The 27,083-nt window shown below is 42.7% G+C and overlaps 1 protein-coding gene across 2 annotated transcripts in view; it reads left to right on the top strand.

Annotated features, from left to right (window-relative positions):
• ANKRD11 (ankyrin repeat domain containing 11) overlaps nt 1-27,083 on the top strand; it is a 1,021,414-nt gene that overhangs the window by 281,935 nt on the left and 712,396 nt on the right. For both annotated transcript variants that reach the window (XM_069216659.1, XM_069216660.1), the window contains exon 3: nt 11,029-11,115. The gene's annotated coding sequence lies outside the window, so the exon portion shown is untranslated. The remainder of the gene's footprint in view (nt 1-11,028; nt 11,116-27,083) is intronic.

Raw genomic sequence — 27,083 nt, 5'->3', positions numbered from 1 at the left:
GGTCCCACCCGCCTCCCCGTTGCCTTTATGGTCTTGCCAAGTAATCCTTGAGTGCGCTCCTCTTGATCTTTGAGGGTGCAATAGATGTATATATATAATATATTTATATATATATATATATAGGTATATGTGTATATATCTTTATGTATATACTTGGTGTGTGTATATATTTTTAAAAGAAAGTTTTATATATATATATATATATATATATATATATATATATATATATATATATATATATATATATATATAAAAGATTTACAGTTATTCATACAATGTGGTGTATTTTTACAATATAATGGATGTTGCTTTGTTCTTTCATTGCATTGCCTGGTTGTTCTCATGCACGTAAAAAATGATTGGTACTGACGTCCGCACGTCGTCGAGGACCTCTTATTGCCTGTATGACGTCAGACGGCGTCGCGTGCGAGACAGTGACGTCCTCGTCGACGTGCAGAGACTAGTAAGAAGATTTCCGTAGAATGCTGGCGCCATGGGAGTATTCATGAGGTGAGGAATCCACAGGTAGCTAATGTATCCACCAGAAAAGTCGTTACCGAAGGTAAGTAACTCGTTCTTCTGGCATTGAACAAAGCGGATCGGATGGTGTTTGTCGAATTGCAGGATGTGTACTTTCATATCCCTATACTCAAGTCGCACAGAAAGTATCTCCGGTTTGTGGTGGGGTCGCAACACTACCAGTTTGCGGTCCTCCTCTTTGGTCTTACTTCAGCACCTCGAGTTTTCACAAAGGTGATGTCAGTGGTGGCAGCAAGTCTCAGAAGGGAGGGGATATCGGTATTCCCTTACCTGGACGATTGGTTGATCAAAGCCAAGTCTCCAGAGCTTGTGTTGCGTCACTTGCAAATGACAACTCAGCTGCAGCAGATCTACGATGGTGGGCTGTGGACGGCAACCTTTTGCAAGGAAGGCCGTTTTCACTGCTGCCGCCGGTGGCCACAGTTATGACAGATGCTTCCACTCTAGGGTGGGGAGCTCATCTGGAGGACCTGGAGATCAAAGTCGTTAGTCTCCAGTGGAGCAGACTTTTGATATCAATCTGTTGGAATTGCGGGCGATACACTTGGCTTTCAAGGCCTTCCTCCCGTCCCTTCGGGGTCAGTCAGTTCAGGTCCTGACAGACAACACTACCGCAATGTGGTATATAAACAAGCAGGGAGGAGTAGGGTCGTATCTTCTCTGCAGAGAAGTTCTGGGTCTCAGGTCCTGGCTTCAGGACCATTGGATTTGCTTGTTAGCAAATCATGTGGCCAGGGTGCACAACGTGCATGCAGACTGTCGGCTCCTTTCGGCCGATCACAAGTGGCGTCTCCATCTGGATCTGGTCCTGCACGTTTTTCGGATGTGGGGTACCCCGGTGATAAATCTGTTTGCCACTCGGGAGAACGCGCACTGCCTGTCATTCTGCAGCCTCCAGTATCCCGTGCAAGGAGCTTTGGGGGATAAGTTTCAGATCTCTTGGTGAAACCAGTTGCTTTACGTGTTCCCCCCCCCCCCCCCCACCCCCATACCCTTGATTCCTCGGGTGCTGAGGACATTTGGCAAGATCGGGCTCAAGTCATTTTAATAGCTCCGGATTGGCCAAGAAGGGTGTGGTACACGGACCTTCTCCATCTCTCGCTGTGCCCTCCGCCTCCGTCTCCCTCTCAGGGCAGACCTCCTCTCGCAGTTGCAGGGGCAGGTTCTACACCCCCACCTCCAGATCCTGCACCTTCATGCCTGGAGATTGAACAGGGCAATCTGAGTTCTTTCTCTCTTCCACCAGAGGTAGTGGATGTTAATTTATCGGCCAGGCGACATTCCATTAAGACTGTTTATGCTGACAGGTGGGCAAAATTTGTAACTTGGTGTGGAGAGAAACAAATTGATCCCTTGAGGGCCCATCTGTCGTCTGTTCTGTTGTTGGCTTTAACTTTAGCACAGAAGGGTTGTGCAGTTGCGACTGTAAAAGGCTATTTGTCTGCGCTGTCAGCCTTTCCTAGCCTTCTGGATCAACCTTCCTTGTTTAAATCACCTATTGTTAGATTCTTGAAAGGTTTAACAAATACATTTCTTCCCACTCCTCTTCTTATGCCACAGTGGGATTTAAATCTGTTTTTGACTTTTTTAATGGGTTCACCGTTTGAACCCATGCTGTCTTGTCCTTTAAGATTATTAGTCTTTAAAAAAGTTTTCCAGATAGCTATTACGTCTGCTAGGCAGTTGAGTGAGCTTCAGGCCCTTAGTGTTAAACCTCCCTTTACGTCATTCTTTGCTGGCAAAGTGGTGCTGAAAACCAGGGCGGCTTTCCTCCCTAAAGTTGTCACTCCTTTCCATATGGGGTGGTCTATTACCCTTCCATCGTTCTACCCTCCTCCTCATCCTTCAAAGGAGGAAGAAAGACTCCATTGTTTGGACCCCAGAAGGGCTCTCAGTTTTTATATTGAGGGAACAAAGGACTTTTGGTTGGAGGACCAACTCTGTTGGATATGTAGGAAAGATGAAAGGCAGAGCGGTCCATAAAAGAAACATATCGAAGCGGGGCATTCTTTGCATTAAGATCTGTTACTCGTTAGGAAAGAAGGATCCTCCTGAGGGTATTAGAGCTCATTCTGACAAGGCTAAGTCTGCCTCTTCGGCCTTGCTAGAGGTGTTCCGGTGGTGGATAATTGCAAGACAGCAAGTTGGGGGTTCCCTCCACACTTTTGTGAAGCATTATTGCTTGGACTCTGAAGTTAGGAGGGACAACCATTTTGCACGTTCTGTGTTGCAGGATTTCTTGGTGTGACCGGTCAGGCACCCACCTCAGAGTGCAGTACTACTTTAGAACTCAAATCATAAAGTGAGGAATCCACAGGTAGTTGTATCCATCAGAAGAACAAGTTACTTACCGTTCGATGGCATCTGTCGCTGTAGATACACATGGTATGCATGAGCTCGCCATCTGGTGTTGGGTCGGAGTGTTACAAGTTGTTTTTCTTCGAAGAAGTGTTTTCGAGTCACGGGACCGAGTGACTCCACCTTCTGTGCTCATTGCGCATGGGCGTCGACTCCATCTTCGATTGTTTTCTTTCCGCCATCGGGTACGGACGTGTTCCTGTCGCTCCGAGTTTCGGAACGGAAAGATAGCTGAAGACGGAAGATTTTCGACGGTATCGTTGCGATCCGGTTAGAGATAGACACATACAACGACGCGTTGAACATCGAAGCGCTTCGGTGCCCTTCGGGGTAGATTTCGGCACCCCGTCGGGGCCTAGTCGGCCCGACCGCGTGGAGGACAACGCCGATGGAACGGACCCCGTTTCGATTCTGCCCCGAATGCCACAACAAATATCCTTATACGGACCTACACTCGGTCTGTAATCTGTGCCTGTCACCCGAGCACAGCGAAGAATCCTGTGAGGCCTGTCGGGCGTTCCGGTCCCGAAAAACTCTGCGCGACCGTCGAGCGAGAAGACTCCAGATGGCGTCCACGCCAAAAGAGCGTCGACAGTTCGAGACAGAAGAGGAACAGGAGGAATCCTTTTCCGTCCAGGATTCAGACTCCGACGAGCTACACTCTACAAGAACTGTGAGTAAGACGTCGAGATCAAACCTTAAAAAAGGAAAGAAGGCCCAGGGGACGCCACTGCCAACCGGCCATGGCTCCACCCAAATTCTCGGTGACCAACAATCGGCACCGAAAAAGGCCCATTCAGTGTCGAGATCGTCCGACCCCGGTCGAGACACCGGCACGCAGCCTCCTCGGGACCGAGAGAGTGCTAAACAGAAGCATCGACACCGAGAGTTCGGTGTCGACACGGATCGACGCCGAGACAGTGGCGCCGAAGACCATAGAGGCCAAGAATTTTCGGCACAGAAAAAAAGGAAGGTTACCTCGGAGCCGAAAAAACAATCGACAGGGTTTTCGGAGCCGAAAAAAGCGACATCAGACCCTGTTTCTGGCTCCTACACTGAAGAGCATTCTATGTCTTCTCAAATGAAGAAACATAGATTTGAACAAGAACTGCAATCCACTGACGTGGATCACACGCAAAAGCGTATCTTTATTCAGCAGGGGACTGGGAAGATCAGTACCCTTCCACCTGTCAAACGAAAGAGAACGCTTCAGTTTACTCCTCAGCAACAAACAGCACAAAAGGTAACACCTCCTCCCTCGCCTCCACCTGTAACTCCGGCTTCGCCAACTTACACCCCGTCACATTCGCCAGCTCACACCGCCATGAGCCACGATGACCAAGATCAGGATGCGTGGGACTTGTACGACGCACCAGTGTCTGATAACAGCCCAGACACATACCCAACTAGGCCATCACCACCGGAAGACAGCACAGCCTACTCACAAGTGGTGGCTAGAGCAGCACTATTCCATAATGTGGAACTACACTCGGAACAAGTAGAGGATGATTTTTTATTTAACACCCTCTCTTCAACCCACAGCTCCTACCAAAGCCTGCCGATGCTCCCAGGCATGCTACGCCATGCAAAGGACATTTTCAAGGAGCCAGTAAAAAGTAGGGCAGTGACGCCTAGGGTGGACAAGAAGTATAAGGCGCCTCCTACGGACCCTGTATTCATCACCTCTCAGCTGCCACCAGACTCTGTGGTGGTAGGGGCTGCCAGAAAAAGGGCAAACTCACACACTTCTGGGGATGCACCTCCCCCAGATAAAGAAAGTAGGAAGTTCGATGCAGCCGGGAAGAGGGTTGCTGTCCAAGCAGCAAACCAGTGGCGCATCGCAAATTCACAAGCGCTGTTAGCGCGATACGACAGAGCCCACTGGGATGAGATGCAGCATCTCATTGAACATCTCCCAAAAGATCTGCAAAAGAGAGCAAAACAGGTTGTTGAGGAGGGTCAAAACATTTCCAACAATCAAATACGCTCCTCCATGGATGCAGCAGACACGGCCGCAAGAACCATTAATACGTCGGTTACCATCCGTAGGCACGCATGGCTCAGAACGTCTGGATTCAAGCCAGAAATTCAGCAGGCAGTGCTTAACATGCCAGTAAACGAAAAACTTCTGTTCGGTCCGGAGGTCGACACAGCCATAGAAAAGCTCAAGAAGGACACTGCCAAGGCCATGGGCGCACTCTATTCCCCGCAGGGCAGAGGATCTTATAACACCTTCCGCAAAACACCTTTTAGAGGAGGGTTTCGGGGTCAGGCCACACAAGCTAGCACCTCACAGTCCGCACCGCCCACCTACCAGGGACAGTACAGGGGAGGTTTTCGGGGCCAGTATAGAGGGGGGCAATTCCCTAGGAATAGGGGAAGATTTCAAAGCCCCAAAACCACTACCAACAAGCAGTGACTCACATGTCACACACCCCTCCCACACAACACCAGTGGGCGGGAGGATACGTCAATATTACGAAGCATGGGACAAAATAACTACAGACACATGGGTCTTAGCAATTATCCAGCATGGTTATTGCATAGAATTCCTGCAATTCCCTCCAGACATACCACCAAAATCACAAAATTTAACAAAATACCATTCACAGCTTCTAGAGATAGAAGTTCAAGCACTACTGCAAAAAAATGCAATAGAATTAGTACCAAGCACACAAATAAACACAGGAGTTTATTCACTGTACTTCTTGATACCAAAAAAGGACGAAACACTGAGACCAATTCTAGACCTCAGAGTAGTAAACACATTCATCAAATCAGACCACTTTCACATGGTCACACTACAAGAAGTGTTACCATTGCTCAAAAAACACAACTACATGACAACCCTAGACCTCAAGGACGCATATTTCCATATACCAATACATCAATCACACAGGAAATATCTAAGGTTTGTATTCAAAGGAATACATTACCAATTCAAAGTATTGCCTTTTGGTTTAACAACCGCTCCAAGAGTATTCACAAAATGCCTAGCAGTAGTCGCTGCACACATCAGAAGGCAGCAAATACATGTGTTCCCGTATCTAGACGACTGGCTAATCAAAACCAGTTCGCTCACACAATGCTCAAACCACACAAATCAAGTCATACAAACCCTCTACAAACTAGGGTTCACCGTCAACTTTGCAAAATCAAACATTCTGCCAAGCAAAGTACAGCAATATCTAGGAGCCATAATAGACACGACAAAAGGAGTAGCAACGCCAACTCCACAAAGGATCCACAATTTCAACAGGGTCATTCAACACATGTCTCCAAACCAAACAATACAAGCAAGAACAATACTACAGCTCCTAGGCATGATGTCCTCATGCATAGCCATTGTCCCAAACGCAAGACTGCACATGAGGCCCTTACAACAGTGCCTAGCCTCACAGTGGTCTCAAGCACAGGGTCACCTTCTAGATCTGGTGTTGCTAGACCGCCAAACTTACCTCTCGCTTCTATGGTGGAACAGTCTAAATTTAAACATAGGGCGGCCTTTCCAAGACCCAGTGCCAGAGTACGTAATAACAACAGATGCTTCCATGACAGGGTGGGGAGCACATCTCAATCAACACAACATAAGAGGACAATGGAACATACATCAAACAAAACTGCATATAAATCATCTAGAATTATTAGCAGTTTTTCAAGCACCAAAAGCTTTCCAACCAATCATAACCCACAAATACATCCTTGTCAAAACAGACAACATGACAACGATGTATTATCTAAACAAACAAGGAGGAACACATTCAACGCAGTTAAGCTTGTTAGCTCAAAAAATATGGAAGTGGGCAATCCACCATCAGATTGGTCTAATAGCACAGTTTATTCCGGGGATCCAGAATCAGCTGGCAGACAATCTCTCTCGAGATCACCAGCAAGTCCACGAATGGGAAATCCACCCACAGATTCTGTACACCTACTTCACACTCTGGGGAACACCACAAATAGACTTATTTGCAACAAAAGAGAACGCAAAATGCCAAAACTTCGCGTCCAGATACCCACACAAGCAATCCCAAGGCAATGCCCTATGGATGAACTGGTCAGGAATATTTGCTTACGCTTTTCCTCCTCTCCCTCTCCTTCCTTACCTAGTAAACAAATTGAGTCAAAACAAACTCAAACTCATTTTAATAGCACCAACTTGGGCAAGACAACCCTGGTACACAACACTGCTAGATCTGTCTGTAGTACCACACATCAAACTGCCCAACAAACCAGATCTGTTAACGCAACACAACCAACAGATCAGACACCCGGACCCAGCATCGCTGAATCTAGCAATCTGGCTCCTGAAATCCTAGAATTCGGACACTTGCAACTTAGCCAAGAGTGTATGGAAGTCATAAAGCAGGCCAGAAGGCCATCCACTAGACACTGCTACGCAAGTAAGTGGAAAAGATTTGTTTGGTACTGCCATCATAATCAGATACAACCGCTAGATGCAACTCCAAAACATATAGTAAATTACTTGCTCCATTTACAAAAAGCAAAGCTAGCCTTCTCTTCTATTAAAATACACCTTGCAGCAATATCTGCATACCTGCAAACTACCTATTCAACTTCCTTGTATAGGATACCAGTTATCAAAGCATTTATAGAAGGGCTTAAAAGAATTATACCACCAAGAACACCACCTGTTCCTTCATGGAACCTAAACGTGGTTCTAACAAGACTCATGGGCCCACCTTTCGAACCCATGCACTCTTGCGGAATACAATTCCTAACCTGGAAAGTTGCCTTTCTCATCGCCATTACATCTCTAAGAAGAGTAAGTGAAATTCAAGCGTTCACAACACAAGAGCCTTTTATACAAATACATAAAAATAAGGTCGTCCTACGACCTAATCCAAAATTTTTACCAAAAGTTATTTCACCATTCCATCTAAATCAAACGGTAGAACTACCAGTATTTTTCCCACAGCCAGATTCTGTGGCTGAAAGAGCACTACATACATTAGATGTCAAAAGAGCATTAATGTACTACATTGACAGAACAAAGAACATCAGAAAAACTAAACAGCTATTTATTGCATTCCAAAAACCTCATGCAGGTAACCCAATATCAAAACAAGGTATAGCCAGATGGATAGTTAAATGCATCCAAATCTGCTACCTTAAAGCAAAAAGACAACTGCCCATTACTCCCAGGGCACATTCAACAAGGAAAAAAGGTGCTTCAATGGCCTTTTTAGGAAACATCCCAATGCAGGAAATATGTAAGGCAGCCACTTGGTCTACGCCTCACACATTCACCAAACACTACTGTATAGATGTGCTATCCGCACAACAAGCTACAGTAGGTCAAGCTGTATTAAGAACTCTATTTCAGACAACTTCTACTCCTACAGGCTAAACCACCGCTTATGGGGAACTAACTGCTTACTAGTCTATGCATACCATGTGTATCTACAGCGACAGATGCCATCGAACTGAAAATGTCACTTACCCAGTGTACATCTGTTCGTGGCATCAGTCGCTGAGATTCACATGGACCCACCCACCTCCCCGGAAGCCTGTAGCAGTTCAGAAGTTACCTTCAATTTTGTACATTTGTATATATTACTTAATCCTTTAATAGGTACATACTTACATTTTTCATTGCGCGGGCACTATTACTATAGTACAACTCCTACCTCACCCTCTGCGGGGAAAACAATCGAAGATGGAGTCGACGCCCATGCGCAATGAGCACAGAAGGTGGAGTCACTCGGTCCCGTGACTCGAAAACACTTCTTCGAAGAAAAACAACTTGTAACACTCCGACCCAACACCAGATGGCGAGCTCATGCATACCATGTGAATCTCAGCGACTGATGCCACGAACAGATGTACACTGGGTAAGTGACATTTTCATTCGGTAACGCTTTTTCTGGTGGATACACTAGCTACCTGTGGATTCCTCACAGTCCCACCCGCCTCCCTGTTGCCTGTCTGGCCATACCAAGACTTCTGTATTCCAAGGTATATATGTTTTGATAATTTTATATATAAATGATTGTTGTAATTGTGTTACATCAATGTGGTTTTATGTATGTATTAATTTGAGCTATTGTGAGGTAGATTTTCACCTGTTCACCTCAGTCACGTAAAAATGGGTGAAACTGAGTAAAAATGGGTGAAACTGACGTCAGCACGCAGACCTCTTATTGTCACAGTGACGTCAGACGGAGTCGCGTGCGGAGCTGTGCAGTTGTGACGTCCTCATTGACGTGGAGCGCTGGGAAGATTTTCCGTCTAATGCTGGCGCATTGGGAGAATTTATAAGGTGGGGAATCCACAGGTAGCTAGTGTATCCACCAGAAAAAGCGTTACTGAAGGTAAGTAACTTGTTCGTTTTGGCCCTCAGTTTTGATTCAAAGCCAGCGGCTAGCACTTGGTAAGGTCAGGGTGCAAAATATCAAGGGTGTGTAGTCTTGCTTCCACTTCCTGCCTCTTTAATTCACCACCAGACACCATCACCTTCCTTATGTCACTCTTGTATCTTGTTTTTAATCCGTACTTTCTTCCCTTGTCACTGTTTTTGTCTTTCTACCTCCTCTTTTCTCCTTTTTGTGTTTCTCTTATTTGCTCTGGATCAAAGTCTTTGAGGAAAAATAATTGCTTGTCCCCAAAAATAAGTGCCATTTGGACCCACCTGCAACAATCTGTTTAAATTAAGCACTGTAAATGGCCCTCAAGAGCTACTACACCTACTTGCTCTTTGGCCAGGTTCACTTAAATTTTTTAAAAGTCTCCTTAATCATAGATCCCCTACCCCCAAGGGTTACATTCATTTCGATCACCTTCTGGTACATCTGAAGGAACTGATCTTCCCTCTAAAATGTACACACCTAAATCTATAGAAATGCTAACTCTCTACTGTGTAGCCCAGAGAACATGTAAAACGGATTCACCTTGCGCTTCGTTAGATGTACAGACACACATATATACATTCTGCATCAATGTAAGAATTAACCTAACTCAGAGCTGGTAGTGTCTCAGACCTTAGATAATACATTGCAGACATTGCATTATGGCAGGCTTCCCCAGCGAGTAGCTTTATGCGCTACTGGTAGTTCTGCAGTTTTATTTTTAGTAGCTGTAGTGTTTGGTCCTGCCTACTAAATTAGAAGCGTTTGCTTGGTTGAATTAATATGTGAACCAAAATTGAAAGTATATATTCAGCTTGAAAATGTGTGCATTTTCAGAACTCGCATTCTGATGTTTTGAGAAAAATTTTCATGATTTCCAAAATATATTTAAAACTGATGTTTAAGTGACTATGGGGAGACTTATTAATATTAATACTTTGGTGCCAGAGGCATTGCAGCTATGGTTATATATTACCCATGTAAAGGCATTCCAGATTGATAGCTTTTTTACTACTGAAAACCCTGCCTGAGGCACTGAGGTGATCACTGCTTCTGATCATGCATATGATGGCCACTAATGTAATCATGTCTGATATGGTCATTATTAAAACACTAATATACGTAGCTCTAGATTTTCATTTAACATAAGTAGCTCCTATTGGAGAAAAGGTTGAAGATCCCTGCAATATGGACTTACCTTCAAGACGTTTAATTTGACAGCATGTTCTGAACCATTTTTAATTCTTAGGAAAGCAGACCGACTCAGACACCACCTAGCCACTGAATAAAAACCACCAGTCAGGTTTCGGATGACGTAGGCGTGTTCCTAAAAAGTTCTACCACTACCTGTAGTACTTTAATGTTTTTTTTATATGTTTGGTAAACTTCAAAGCATTTGAATAGGTTGATCATTGTGCTACAATGTAGACATGTCCTAACTTTGTTTCCAATTAAACCCCTGGTATTCATAACGTTCAATTTTAAGTGAGTATGAACAAAATACAACCTGTTAAAGATCCATTTCCTTGCAGTGTTTTCACCCTTGAGTGGACCAAATCATGATCGTCAATCGCTTGTAGTTTCAGCTACAAGAAGCCGGTTCTCGCGCTAGTGACAATATTGCTATAATAAATCGAAGCCTTTTTTCTGGAATGTCACCAGGGACTCTTACCTTTTTTATGAACTCATGAGTATTGAAATAATAAATATTTTATTTTGAACAATCTGGCTGAACACTGATGTTACTTTTTTGTCTTTTTAGTAGAGCGAGAAAAAAGGATTTATTCCTCCGTGCCAAGACGCACCTGCAGAAGGATAAGATGGCTGAAAAATGCACACTTTATTCAAGGTAACCTATGCTTCAATAAAAAAAAATAAAAAAACGTTTGTGAATATATTGTCTTCAACATTCAACCAACTAGTCAGATGTCAGGCTGCATGGTAACGTTCTAGGTTTTATTTTTATTTTTTTAATTTAGACTACGCCCTTCTCCTTCTCCACCCTCCCTCGTTCTAAATTTTATTTTTTTGTTTACTCCTGCTGGTCAAAATAAAGGAGTACATTGGAAATACTAGTTGGTTAAAATATTTGCTGGAAGCCTGGTCTGAATGTAGAGAAGAAATCAGATTTGAGATTTTTTTTCTTTTTGTCGTGTTTTAGTAGGATTTTAGCTGTCAATGATGATTTTTGTTCAACTGTGGCAAAGCTGCTTTTAAAGAGCATGCATGTGATGAGATGGGTGCATGTCTTTTTTTAAGGTGTCAACTTATGCTATCCGTTGCAGAGTGTTTTTTTCTGCATTTGCATATTATTTTCTTTTTAAACATTTTTGGCTCTTGTTTTTTTCCTCTAAGCCATAAAAGTGCAATTGTTCAGCATTGTGTTCATTTTGCTTCATAATGTTGAGTGGAGAGTATGGTTTGTATAGCTCCATTTACTAGCCTCATCTTCTGAAAGTATCCCTTTGCCAGAGTAGAATGAACACAAGAAGGATATACTTCTCCCCCGAGTGTTAGTGTGACAGATGGATTGCATCGAGTTGGACTCATTGGATGTCAGACCGATTCATACTTCAGTTCTCGATGGGTGCGAAGTAGTGAATATTTTAGCTGGTATCAGATTGTTCAAAATATAAAATCCAATGTAAAGTAAAATTTGTGAAATAAGGTTCTTTTAAAGAAGGCTGGACCTTTAACATGACCTTAATTTGAAACTTGTACAAATTGCATACAAGTGGTAATCATTAGTTTACAACAATAAATATCACTGAAATAGTCAAACATGAAGTCTGTCTTTCACATGACTACCGAATTCGTTGGTTTATAATCTGTGTTTCTGTGTCGGTCCAACCAAACGTTTTCACTTTCTTTGCTACCCTGAAGTTTGTGACGGCAACTGCTATTGCTTTTCGTTTTTCTAGAATTAACGCAGACCTTTATTTGGAAATACATCTGATCTTTCAGCTCCCTCGTGTTGGAAAACAAAATAGGAAAGGTGTTATAACTGTGTTTGTTTGAATTTCGTGCGTGGGTATAATTGAAGAGGTCACACTGATCAGTGCTCAATTTGTGTTGCTGATGTTCCCAGTGCTGTCTTTTTTTTCGGATAAAATAGATATCCATTCAACATACTACCCCCAGTACATTCCTGCTTCTGTAAACTGAGAGCATTTTTTTCAGATACATTTAACAAGGACTCTTACCATTGTGTTGGCCTGCACAGTAGAGTGGGAAACCTAACTATCCTATTTGTTTACAACATTGTGTTGCATTTAGTGGAAGATAAATTGTAAATTGTAATACATTAGATGCTAAATTCTGATGGATACTTTGAACAGCACATGGGGAGCATTGGTGTTAAAATATTCACCTCAGCGCTTACTCCACATCACCCTGGAGGTTCTTGGACAGAGCCACATACTCTTGAACGCCTGAATACTAATGTCAGATCTTTTTTTTTTTTTCCTGCGCTTTCTGATTTGTATCGGGACCTCTGCTCAACTTGTCGTTTTTTTTTCTAACTACTCCACAACCGTTTCACTAGTGTGTTAGGGATCGATGCCTCCACCCAAAACAAGTTTCAAGCCTTTCTGCTATTGCAGGAAGCGCATGTCGATCACGAACCTGCTTGAGATGTGTTTTTTGTGTCTGGGCTCTACCCAACACTAAGTTTTGCAATAAGTGAACCCTCATGCAGCAGAAGGTGATCTTTAACCAGGAGGCAAAGGTGGTTGCTGCTGAACACAAATTGCAGTCTTCACTCAAGTCACGATCTGGGGCTTCGACCTGGTCCGGAGTCTGTTCTGTGACCTGAAGTCCTCCAGTAAATCCAAGCATAAGAAACCGATTGGGGCTTCTACCCAATCCTACCATGCGGACTTCAAATAGAAGGCACAAGGTGTCACAATGCGAGTTGCATTCCCTCCGGCCATGGAACATATACCTCAGCTGGCCCTCAAATTTTCTGGCCTGTTGTCAAACCCTCGGCACATTGAAGCCTTTAAGGAGGCCAGGCTTCAAATGTGTGTGCGCGCCTCTGATTGCCTCTGGGCCCCACTAAACTGCAGGGACCCACAGCCTGGCTTCCTCCAGCATGTCTATCCCCTATGCTGTCCATGTCCCTAGGACCTGTCACCAGGCCTGTACTGACTCCGGGCTAAACTTCAACTCTGGCCCCGAGATCCGCATTGCTACACCTCTATCAACCCCACCTGCGCTGGAAGAAAATGTGGTGCTAATGCCAAGATTAAATCCCAAACTGACTGACTCGAGCCAGACCAGTGTCACAGTATGAAATTACACAAGCTGGATCAGTCTTTATGCAGCCTGACTAACCCAGTGCCACCGATCAACAGAGACTCTGTTATCTTTTTGGTTCTATGATCAATAGATCACAATACTGATGATGCCTTATGCCTTGATTTATGGGATGCCAGTGGACTTGATAGGTTGCCTGATACTACGCTTGCCTTTCCTCTTAGGCTATCAATGGAAGAGTCTGGTTCACTCTGGTGGGCCAGAGGGCAACTGAGGCAGTAGAATTAGTACTGCTCTTTATTGAGACTGAAACAGTTGTCCTTAAGGAGATCTTGCAGCCTGTGCCTGCTGCTTCTGAGCCCCTGTTTTTCATTAATTAGCCCTTCACTGATACTTCAATAGCTACCTGTTCAAAGTCTTCTTCCTTGCCGGTGAATAGGCATGTGGCCAAATGTCTGATCAGTGCCTGGTAACTCTTGGTTTCCCACTAAACAGCCCACGTTAGAGCGTTATCATGCAGGTCTCTGCTTGTAAGTTGCATTGCAACTCATTTACAATCACTCCTGGACAGAGAATCCAAGAAGATTAGGAATTTTGGCAAGTGTTTTGTTTATGCCAGTCTAGCATTAAATCTGTGAATGCTATTTGCTTTCCTGCTTTGTTGTTAGACTCTTTCTGGCAGTCCGGTAGTACTCTATGGCCTCTGTCTCATAAATTTTATGGTCTACAGACCAGTGGCTAAATAATATCCGTGCAAGCTTGGATACTATGGATTGTCAAAGTATTTTTGTTGTACTTGGTCTACACACTTGTGTGCATTCAACAGGATTTTCCAGCGATGTACATGCTTCTCTAATGGATATGTGCCCTCTGGGTCTCACCTTTTTGGTGAGAAAAGTAGCTTCGTGTGAGGGGACTTCATGTACCTTAGGACTACAGTAGTGCGTTCCTCGGGCCTGTTGACCCCAGTTAAGTTTCCGCATCAATTCTGAAAGTTTGGAGGGTGTTCCATGTGCTGGTGTTAAAGACAGCCTTCCCAACAAGCACAGTAGGCACCCTGGTCCTCTTGAGGCAAGTGGACATGGCTCTGGCAGGCAGCGTGTGGGCCATAAGGAACATCAGTTATCCAGTTCTCTGCTACAGGAGCCACTAAACCACTTACGTTTGCCATACGAGTTTGATCCTCAACTGGTGGGAATTCAGAAGCTCTCTTTCCTTTTATTTCTGCCCCACCAACTATTACTCAGACATCAGAGGATTTCTGACAAGCACCTGACTATCCTGTTACGGAAGGTATAGCTGTTGCTCTGCAAAGGGTGTTCCAGACATGGAAAGAAGGGAGGTTTATTACACTCTGTTTCCTTGTTCCGAAGGAGACTGGTGGAGTCAAGCTTAATTTAGACAGCTGACAGCCTGTTTGCAGAAAGCAGAAAAATGAATGCAGAATGCTCATGCTGGCCCAGATCCTGTTTTTGAAAGGGGTGGAGATCAGGGGGGCTCCACTGCCCATCACAGGGTCGGCTCCACATCAGTCTGAAGTTGTGGGTTATTAGCCTCTGAAGGCCTTCCTGCTGCTCATCAAGAGGCGGCTTGTGCAGGTTTTTACCAAAAATTCCTCCACCATGTGGTTCTGCAAAAAGCAGAGCTAAGTAAGGCCTTGGTTCCTGAGTCGGAAGGTTATGCACCTCCTTATGTGACTGGAAATTCACGACAAATCATTTGGCAGTGCCCTTGAACGACAGAGTGGACAAAGCAAGCAGGTGAAATCTGCATCACGCATGGCTCCTTTATCCTGAGTTGCGTAGGGGTGCCTTCCAGCAGTGGGGAGAATTCTGGCTATATCTCCTTGCCAGTTTACGAATGTGTGAGTTTTGCAGTTTAGAGTTTCCTAAAGGGTATTCTTAGGTGGATGAATTTCCACTGAAGTGGAACAGTGAACTAACGTAGCCTTCCCGCCCAAGTCTCTCGAACAAAATCAATCAAAACTGACCCTACATATGTTAGTGGCTCTGGATTCAGCCTGGAGTGTGTGGTACCCAGACCTTGAGGGTATGAACACCTTTTCTCCAATCAGGCTACCACTGAGGGAGGATCTTCTGTCACAGCAACAGGACAGGGTCCTCCACCTGAATCTGTGCAATCCATACCTGCATGTGTGGCTACAACTCACTGTGTTTGACCTGCTGCCAGGTGCTGGGACAAATTTGTTGGCCCCTGTTGCATTCATAAGACTTAACCTTTACAAGCAAAGCTGTCAAACTTCCTTTTGTTTGTATTATCTTTGGAACTGCAGGGTCTTGAAGTAGGCACTAGAATGTATTTGTAGGCCCTTTCGTCCTTTCTTTTAGCTGAACCAACCATCCTTGTTTAGATTAACTGTTATGAGATTTATTATAACCCACTGCAGAGGGCTTTAACGATTTGTTAAAGGCTCTGATCAAAGATATAAGCCCAAGCCATAGGTGATGCCCGTTGAGGGCCTTAAACATGTATAGCCTGAGGCAGAAGGGCTATAAGGCTATTAAAACATTCAATACACTAAGGGTATAATGTTTTAAATTTAAAAAGGGAGTACCAGAAAGATAAACATTTGAACGCTAGAGTATAAGGATTATACCAGCCATTATAAGCCCAGAGCCACTCCATGTCTTCAATGGTGGTATCAACATTTAATTGTTCTAATAACATTTTGATACATGTTTCCTCCCAGACCTTTTTTGATGCCTCACGGAACCTTTATTTGGGCTTTAGTTTTTCTCATGTGTATGCTCTTTGAGCCGATGCATAGCTCCTTGGTGTTTTTTGACCTTAAGACTGTCTTACTCATTAAGATTGTCAACTCATCGAGTGAACTTGACACACTTTACGTGCATCTATCATAAACCACACTTTCCCAGGCAAGTTGGTGCTGAGGGCTTGAGTCATATTCTTGGGTTATCAACTGTTTGTGGGTTTCTGTGGTCAAAGAAGGGGAAGACTGTGCAGAAGAGGAGCCTATCGGTGTGGCTAGTCCTCTGCATTCAGATTTACTAACCACTGGCCAAGAAGCAGCCCCAGAACATCTGAATGCCCATCCCACCAAGGCTTAGGCTGTTATCACTGTTTACACCGGGAGTACATTCTTTGACATCTGCCAAGCTTCAGCATGGGTGTATGTGCACAATTTCATGAAGCACTACTACCTTGAAATACAGTTCTGGTGGGAAGGACATTTTGCTCTTGGTACTTTTAGTCCTGAATCCACTCCCCAGACACTCAATTTAAGTGGGTACCTCTTTGGTTTTTATTCTAAGGTGTGTTGTTTGCTCTTCAAAATAACTATCAGAAGTTTCAGTTACCTACCTTTGGTAATGCTCTTTCGGGTTTATACTCTTAACAGCTGATTTTTCATCTCATTCTGTGGAGTGAACACTTTTTTTTAACACCAGAAATGGTCCCACAATAGTATTTAGCATGCTAGCACGAACAATTGTTAATGCTCTGCATCTGAGAGTGCTGAAAGGGAACAGAAAAGAAACTGATAGTGCCTAGGTGGAGGTGCTTAGTTGGTTTCGCTCAGTCACTTTTAACTCTGTGTAGAGTGAGCTTTGGGCCGAGTGGCACCACCTAGTGGCACACTGCTGTAGATATTTTCTCTGTATGCAGCCTGGTGAGGAATCTGTAGTTTCTTTACCCACCAGAAAGAGTATTATCCAAGTTAAGTACCTTGTTCAGCTATATCATTTCACAATTAATTATTTTACATTCATTTTTAAATACTTTTCATACTTGCAGAGTAATTCTTAGTGTCAAAAATGCAAGTTGTCCTAAAGCGTCTTAAAAAAACAGAAGTTGTTAATGTTGGTAAATATCAAAAAAGTTTAAGGACTCGACATCAGTGTAAGGAATGTTGATCTGATTTTCAAAATAATTAGTTTAGTGGATAGTTTTGCTCACTAAACAGAACCTTATGTAATTATTTTTATATAGCGCTTAATACCCCTGACGAGGCATTGAACTTTTCGACGAGTAGCACGCTACTCTGGAACCTGAAAGGATTAGTGGTGGAGTAGTATTGGGAATATGAGTAAAGTATTAGTATAGGGAAATAAGAGCAATGGACATGTGAGCCTGTTAGTTGAATTAAATGGAATAATGGAGGGATAGAAGAGGGGAGAATCCAGAAGTGTTTATTGGGAGGTGACAGTAGTAAGATGGGGTTTGGGATGAGTAAAGGAGAGATGGAGGAGGGAAGAGTCTGTAGAAAGGGATTAGGGCGATCACAGTAATAAAGCGAAGATTGGGATGTGCCAAGAGCGGGTAGAGGGAGGAAGAGTCTAGGAAAGATTATTTTGGAGTTCATAGCAGTAGAATGAGGTTTGGGACGGAACGGAGAGTAGGATAGATTCATAGAGGTATAAGGTGAGACACAGTAGTGTATTGGAGAGCGTTTTTTTTCTTTTTGTTTTTTTTCTTGTACATTAGTACTAAGGTAATAAATATATAGATACATTATTACATAGGAAGGGAATGTGTAATGAAGATAATATATAGAGATTTAAAGTTGTACAAACAGACTAAAGTGTTTCAGTATTTGAAGTTAATTTACGTACTTTGACAATTCTTTTTCTCAATATTTCAATAGTGAAGTGCTTGTAGATAAGATATTTACCTATTGTGATAAAGCACTTAAAATCATCTTATCAGACTACTTAAATAGAAATTATGCAGCGACCTGTGAACATGTTAAACATGTAATATATATATATATATTTATATATATATATATCTCTCCATAGGTAACATAAACATTTGTTAAGCAGGCCTAAGGAGTATGTAGATGTACATATTTGTACAGAGAAATGCATGTCAAGATGTATACATAGAATCAAATTATCAATGTTTGCATCACAGGGATATGCAGTGCATTGTTGTTTTTGGTTTTGTAGGAAAGGGCCAATGCCTCAATAGGCTTCTGAAGATTATAGTTTTTGGTGTGATCTTTAATTTGGGGTTAATGAATAACACAGTTTGGCCGCTTCAACGAAGAAAGATGCATCACTTGTTGTCTTTCTTGTATGGTGGTGGTTTGAGGCAAGGTGCCAGTCTTAAGTGGAGGTTCCTTCGTTAAATGTATTTGGTGATTTTATTCCTGATTAAAAACAGCCCTCTTCCATATATTATTTTGTGGGTGATGCAAAGCAGTTTGAAGGTGGGTCTTCTGGTAACCACTATAGGGCCCTCAGGGGAGATGTGGTCTTGTGGCTTGGTATGTACAAGTAGTCTGGCAACAGAGTTCCAAATCCATTGTAGTCTTTTCATAGTAGATAGAGATGATACTGTTGTGTAGCCATTTTAGTTATAGCTTCATACATGTTATTTTTGTGAACTAGGCCTACCGCTGTGTACTTTAACCTAGATATATTTTATTCAGCTTAGTTTATTATTTTAACAATAGCCACATTTGTTTTATTTTCTCTATCTAGCTGTTCTTTGCCTAGACCACCACTGCAGTGTTAAACAAGACATTTCTTTCATTCTGTGCTTTTCTCAATGCTGCAGTAAGATAGGTTGCCGGCAGACGGGGTAACGCTTTGTCTCTAGTGTTCATAGAAACATACACACTCTTATGTAGGTACCCTTTCTTGGAACATCAGCTGTTTTGTTATAAAAACCCTACTTTGACCCATGTACTTTAGAGGGAGATTCCAGCCAGAGGACCACGACTGTACGCTGATTGCTGAGTGCTTCGCTGCAGCTGCTTATGTAGACTACAGGCCTCTGGCTGAGATATGAGGGATGTCGTCTTCCCAGGGGAACCTTAAGGGCAGAAGTAGAGCTTAACATGCTAGCCTAGGTAGGAACTATTTTAATGATTCTAGTGACAATATGGTAGCGTAATTTTTATGCTTTACTCTTCTTGTCAAAATTTTAATCCTGTCATGTTTCGACGTCCTAGTTATTGCAGAACATGCTTTATTATCCAAGATGCAGTTACTTTGATAAAAACGTATTAAATTCTATTCTGCCTCTGATTGTCCTTGTATATGTGAGACTAATGTAACTGAGAGAAACTGATGAGATCTGAGTGACTGCGATTTCCCTGAGGAATCAATTGTCATGCGCTCGGTTGCCCAATCATCTTTGCTCTATGGTGATGAGGCATTACTAGTTATCCGGAAGAAAACCCGACTTAGGCGGACAGGTGTCACCTGGAGTGGGTTCAGACTCAGCCCCCCACAGTGCAAGTGATTTTGCTGCCCAAATCCAGTAGTCTCATTAGAATATTGAGCCATTGCTACAATCCATGGTAGAGGCCACTGGTGTAATCCAGTTCAGACTGTACAAGAGATAGTAGCCTGGACCTTTTGTGGAAATTCCACTTGGGGGGGAAGATGCTTCGCAGAGTTTTCATGGTGATGAAGCTTTATCTTGCTAATTTGTCCAGTTGGGCATTCATTGTTTCCTTGGAGTCCATGGTAATTCCAAGGTTTGTTACTTCCCTAGATACTTTAGAAGATGGTCCCAGATCTTGAGGCCAGGCGCAGTGTGGGTTATAGTTTTTTCAGTCACCACATGTGCATATTTCTGTTTTGGAAGCATTCAGTTTGAGATTGCTCCATATCACCCATACAGCTCTGAGGCAACTGAAGATTTCTGAGTTTTAGATGTCTTTGGGGCATTCTATTTTAACAAGTATTCGTTTGTCATCTGCATAGTTGTACAATGTGAGCTGAAATTCATTGATCATTGCCGGTAATGACTTCATGTAGTTGTTGAAAAGCATTTGTGAGATGATTGATCCTTGGGTGACACCTGCTTTTGTGAAGTAGGGTTTGGATGAGGAAGGAGGAGTATGGATGACATTTGTTCTGTTTTGAAGGTAGGATGTGATACAGTAGAGAGTAGTCCCCTCTGCCTGCTGCGTAGAGTCTTTGTGATAGGGTGTCATGGTCAACTGTGTCAAAGGCTTCTGAGAAGTCTGAGAGAAGTAGTGCAGCAACTCCATAGCGGTCTACTGTGTTTTTAAGTTAATCCCAGATGGTGATCAGTACAGATTTTGTACCTCTTGCTGGGCTGAATCCAGTTGGGTAGTCTGAAAGTATGGTGTTTTCTTCAATGAACTGTGACATCTGGGCAAATGCTGCCATTTCTATCAGTTTGCCCAGGAAAGGTCCATTTCTAATCGGTCTATAGTTGTTGGGGGTCTTGTGGGTCCAGGTTTTATTCTTCTTCAGTAATGGATGTATGTATGCCTTTTTATTTTTTTTATTTTTTTTAGGTCTTCTGAAAGATTCCTGTTAAATAATTATTGATTGTTCTTAGTGGTGTGGCAGCAGAGGTAGATAAAAGAATGTTCTTGAAAATTTATGGTGAACAAGGGTTCAGTAGGGAAGCTGGAAGGCCTGCTTGCTTTGACCAGATCCCTAATTTCAGTTTGTGGTATTTGTTCAAAGGAAATGCAGACTGTGTTTGCTTACTCTTGGAGGTTTTTTTTCGAAACTGTTTGGTGCTGGTAGTTTTCCTTTGTTTTAAATAGGAGTCCAATAAGTCCAGTTGTGTAATGATTTGCCAGTTTGTCTGTGAATTCTTGAGTAATGGGATAAGTTCTTTCCTTCTATTTGTTTACGAAATTCAGTGAGAATTTTATAACTTTGTTTATTGCAGACTAAGCATTTTGAATTCTGTCTGAAAAGTACCTTTTTTAGCTTTTTGATTGTTGATTTGTACATTATGTTAAGTTTGCGTAGGTGAAGTTTGTTTTGATTGCTGTTTGTTTTGACCCAGGTTCGTTGCAGCTTTCTGGTTTGTTTTATCTTTTTTAGTTCTGTATTTCTCCAAGGTTCTTGTTTCCTTTAGACCTGGCTTGTTGTTCTGAGTGGTATAAGGATATCGAAAGCTTCCCGTAGTTACTCATAACGTTTTTAAACTGAATTTGTCTAGATCAGTTTTGGCTGTTAGTTGTGTTTTGAAGTATTAAAAATGTTTGATACTTTGTCAATTGGTGGATGCATGCAAGGTGGATTTGTGTGTTGATTTGTTGTATTTTATGTTGGAAATCTACCAAATGGTGGTCTGACCATGTGACTGGTGTGATGCTGCGAAAGGTGACTAGTTCTGGATTTGCAAAGATGACATCTAAGATGTGTCTAGCTATGTGTGTGGGATTGTGTACAATCTGATGTAGGTTCAATTTGAGGAGGCCAGTGATGATAGGTTTTGGGTTGGATATATTGGGTTTGTCCAAGCAGATGTTTAGGTCTCCAAGAATGCATAGGTTGGAGTATAGTGTTATAAGGTTTAAAATGGCACCCAGAAACGTGTCTAGGAATGTTGAATTGCTTGGTTGTGGTGTGTAAAGGAGGACAAAATTACAGGTGGAAGTTGGTGTTGGGTGACATCTGGTGAGGGCGGCCTCAGAACCTTGTATGGAAACGTTAAATGTTTTGCTGAGACTTAATGTTTGCTTGAAATTAATAGCTAGTCCACCACCTATTTTGCCTATATGGTCTTGTGTGATAGTTTAATAGCCTGGAGGAACGGCATCATGCAACACTGGAGCCGTGTCATCTCCCATCCATGATTCTTTTATGAAGAGTAAGTCAGGTTGTGTGTCAATGAGTATGTCGTAAATGTGGTGCTTGTTTTTAGAGAGGGATTGAGCATTTATTAGTTGGCAGTTTAGATATTGTGTTATGGTGGTTGTGACTTTGTTTTTTGGAAGAGTAAGCTGGTGTATTTTGAATTTGAAGCAGGTATGTCATTAGTGCTGGTATTAACTGTCTGAGGGTCACAATAGTATTTTTCTATATAGTGTTCCTCATCCAGCAAGCTTAAATGGCTCTTTTTGGGTTGGTGTGTCCCTCTTGTAGAGATGGTGGTTGAGAGCGAGAAGGTGACGTGGAGTTTTTGTAGAGTAGCCTTGTTGTGTAATAGACCTGTGAATGCAAAGTTGCGAAGAGTGGCATGTTTATTTTGTTTCCGTCTCTTTAGTGTGGAAAGAGTATGGGTTGGGGTGCTAGTGGAGCATGTGGATCATATTCTAAGGCTCTAAATTGTGCAGTGGATGAGAGACCGGTGAATGTGAGTTGTGTTGGTGTATTTGTTGTGGATTACGATGTATTTTGTGTAGTCATAAGGGAGGGAGAGGGTTATGTAATTAGTGACGAAAGTATTATGAAAAGTATGTATGATTTTGATGTGGTGGTTTTATTTTTTGGTGGAGTGGTGAGAGGAGATATTGATGTAGTGGTTATCTGAGAAGGATTTGTATGTAGACTACTGCTGTGGAGTGGTATTTGAATTGTACAGTGGGTGGTGATGTGTTTTGGAGAAGAGTGTATGTGGTGTGTAAGAGGGGACGGGCAAGTTATGAGTGTCAGATTGTTTTTCAAATATATTTTTATTTTTATTGTTTCAATTTCAAAAACATGTATTGAACTTGAACAAACAGCAATTTTGTTGAAACTTCATTGCGAGACCATTATGTACAGGTGGGAACCACGGTTCTCATTAAGCACCATGAGACAGCTAGACTTCTGACATTTACAACTGTATCTCAGCAACTTATTAGAGTATTCCCCATGGCTATTGCCCTGTCATGTCCTCTCGTCCATTGTCTCTCCCAAACTTCCCCCTCCTGCCCATCTTCTAGGTGATAGTATGCCTTTCAAGGGACCCAGATCTTGCAGAACTGTTTCAGGCAGCCTCTAGCCGTGTATGTGTAAACAGGGGTATTTGTGTTCCTCATTGAAGGATGCCAATCACGTACTAGTCAGGAGGCTGTGACTGCATTTCTCTACAGCTTATTGCAAGCAGAAGCTTTGAAGGTATTGAAATAATTCAGCTTCCTCAAAGTCCGTATTTGGCTCCTTTCACTTCAGAAGCTAACTCTGCATCACCCGCCACTTACGGAATATTAGAAGAAGACCTACTTTGTCCCATTACTTGACATGACAATCTGGTGTGCAGTGGTGCCATTATACTGAATCTCCATAGTGCTGGATGACTTCAGTGATGCAGATGGTAGTTACTTCACTGTTAGCGCTTCTATTTTCATATACAGCATGCAGATTCCCTCATCCTTTTTAAAGGGTTCAACTGTGCTCGTCTGGTCTTGCAATAGAGCTGAATTCTTGCAGTCTTCATCACACTCCCTCTTTCAGTGACTTGCAGAATCCCATGGGATTCTCCCTTCTAGCTCCATTTTTAGAGTCGACGGCAAAGCGCTCTGGCCCTGGTGTAATCGCTCTGTGGGCTTTTAACCGTGCCCATCACTTTGGTTGGTTTGTGGGCTTGCCTTTTAAAATTTGCTTGATTTAATTAGTGAAAGGCATGCATACATCATTCCTTTTCCAGTCTTTAGCCCGCCTCGAGCGCACCGGCCAACTATTGAAAACATACGAGGCTCCATGTTTTAGGAATGGTTTCTGGACTACTTTTTCTCTTTATTTCTTAGACAGCGCGATTTCACTAGGCAGTTGTCGAGCGCTTTGCATGACATCATCCCTGTTACATGGATATTTGCACTTCTGCCGGTTACATGGATAGTTGCACTTTTGCCGATATTTTACTGCGAGCGAACCTCTGTTTCCTTTTATGTGTCTACTTTGCGCTTATGGCGGCTTTCGGCTCGCTTAGTGAAACTGATTTACTTTTCATTTTCAGTTTATGTGGTAAAAAAAAGTCCGGTTAAGAGTTTACAACGCTAATAGCTTTAACTGGAGCAAACGCGAGACCCATTGCATTGCAAATGCTTTTTCGCCCATTGTAATCACCTCATAAACTTAATAAAACTCTGCAGCCTTAGCTTTTTTTTCCTCTGTGATGAGCAAATCCACAGACTTATCAGATCAGCAGTACTAGTTTTGAAAGGTTTTCACATTTTTTATGCCTAAAAAGTGCTGTATGATGTAAAATGGAGTCATATTGGTCCGTGACATAATCATAGCCATTAAGCGCTCCTCGTGAACGTAGGTAATCAACTCCTCTCTAAGAAAGCAGCAAGGAAGGAATAATCTTTACTGATGTAAAAGTGATTTGGGGTTCTGAACTTCGAGGTGAGCACTAATTATTAAGCTCACCCGCTGGTCAGTGCTATATTGGACAGGACTGCAACGTGCTGAATTCTTTGATTACAGTGTAGTTATCAATTATCTCTATTTCAATACAGGATATTTCTCATTACATTTTTTTTCTAATTTCTGTGGTCTAATAACCTCCATAAAATTTCATCCAGATTAATATAACTCCATCCTGCAGGAGGCATCACAGTTTCCTTGATGTCATCCGTATTTTGTGCCAAGAAACAATGAAGTTCTGAAAAATGCAGATTAAACCAGAACAAACTGTAAGAACGTTCCTGCACCACATGTGAGTATCTCATGTCAGGCCTGTCATACTTCATTCTTTTGTAGCTACCTCTTGTCTTCTGCCAACCCTTAGTTAGGGCCTTGAGCGTGTTGCTTCCTCCTTTATTCTAGTTCTCATGAAGTAAGACCTTTTACAAACTGCTCTTCCTCAGTCAGATTCCATCCCCACATACGCAAATATTCCACTTGTCCCTCTTCACACAAGTCACTAGTTTCTTGTGGTTCATTCTATTTTCTATTCCATTTACTCCAAAACCTGTACTTAGATGACCCTTTTTAAATTTTCTACACCGAATTCTTGTGCATTATTTGTCATGGTGTATTTTGTATAGAACTATTGCACATTCCTTAGTTTTCCTTTCTTATCGCTGACGTCAGTTGTTGGATGGTATTGCTTTACTGCTTGTTTATTTTCCATCCTTTCGGTGTTTCCTGATTGTTTCTCATCAGTTAAATGGCAAACTTATTTAGGACTACATTTCCCAACAAAGCCTTGCAGAGCATATTCTCTAGAAAATATTAAATGTTCTTGCCTCGTAAATGGAACAAGCGAGCACATAAACCTAGTCCTAATCCTTCACTAACCTCCCACTTTCTGCCAAATTTAGATCTCTCTACGTTTAGAGGCCTGTAAGTGTAATGTTTTGGCTCTCTCCTGTTGCCCTGTCCACTGAAATTGTTTCATTCAGTCTCAGTAAGGAGATGGCTTTTAAAAAGTTCATACCAGAAATTGAGCTGTCATCAGTTGAAAAGTAAGCCTCAGGCATTCGTGCGTACTCAATGAAAAATCACACTGAACAACTATTATTGTTTTAGACGATCGGTGGATGTGCTTCAACATTTAAAACCCAGCGATTGCAGCGAGCTTGTGAGTAGCAACCTTTATTTTTAGATCTGCAATTCTTAATTTTTTTCCTGGGGGGGCGAGGGTTAGTATTGCGTACCTTTTGGTTTTCCTGGGGTAATGCCATTGGTTTTACCACTGCCCTAAAAATACTGGTTAGTCTGATGTTGAGCTCATAATGTTTGAGAATCGAGGAAATGTCAGAACAGACAGCAGCTCTGAATTAAAATGTTGCTGTGATATGAAGTATATTAATCCCACTCTTTTTTAGTTCAGTTTTTGGGGCTAATATCAGTTCTTTGTAGAAAAAGTTCTTCTGAATCTCGAATGCAATCACATCTGATAGACTACTAGCTGCAGATTCCTTACCTTAGAATTTCTTGGCATCAGCTTGGAATCTGGAATTTTTTTTGTTGAGCTGAACCCAGGATTCACCTTCATGTGGTGTAGTTCAGATTCCCGTGGCATCGTTGGAGCAGTCTGTAACGTCATGGTTGTCTATAAAGACACTAGGCGCTGTGCGTATTTAAGTTGTTTTTTTTCCACTGTGGGTAACTGCAGGTCTGGATTCGAGCTATCCTCTGCCTTTTTTGGGAGGCCTTTTTTTTACCTTTTTGTCAATGCTTTTTCGAGTCTGTGCGAGGATGTCATCGAGGAAGATGGGGTTGTTGAAAAAAACTCTGGCTACGGCCAGATCCTTGGGCCTCTGGACCACCTGCTCGCCGGTGTTCTGCTTTTTGCTCATTTCGAGGCTTCGGAAGGGGTGTTGTACCATGCCACCCACAAATCAGCCACAATTCTCCGTCAACTCAACATCCATTACGAAGGCGAGGTCGTAGCACCTTCAGACCCAGAGGGTCTAGCAAGGGGTTGGCCACCACCCAGCCCCCCTCTTCCACTGCACCCAACTCCTCCTAGTATGATTCTGCAAGACCACTCTCCTCCAGTTGGAGGGAGAATTAAATTTCATCTCCCTCACTGGCTATTCCCTCCCCTTCCAGTCTTTTCCTCCCTCCATGCCTCCATTAAAAGAACGGCTGGTGGAGGACGATCATTTACTCTTGCTCTGCGAGGAAGTTGCGGCTCTCTTGGCCAAGGGAGCTATAGAAAGGGTGCCATTGTCAGAAGTAGGCAGTGGTTGTTATTCCTACTACTTTCTGATTCCCAAAAAGAACAAGGGTCTTTGCCCTATTCTGGGTTTACGGGACGTGAATCTCTTACTCAAAAAGTAGAAATTCAAGATGTTCACGCTTCCTCCTGTTTTGTCTCTCCTAGACCATGGAGACTGGATGGTAGTTCTGGACTTGCAGGATGTGTATTTTCACATCCTCATCCTACCTGCCCACAGGTGCTACTTGCTGTTCA

Source organism: Pleurodeles waltl, chromosome 12, assembly GCF_031143425.1.
Source record: "Pleurodeles waltl isolate 20211129_DDA chromosome 12, aPleWal1.hap1.20221129, whole genome shotgun sequence".
In the NCBI taxonomy this organism is placed as follows: Eukaryota; Metazoa; Chordata; class Amphibia; order Caudata; family Salamandridae; genus Pleurodeles; species Pleurodeles waltl.
This window is presented reverse-complemented; position numbering and strand designations above follow the sequence as displayed.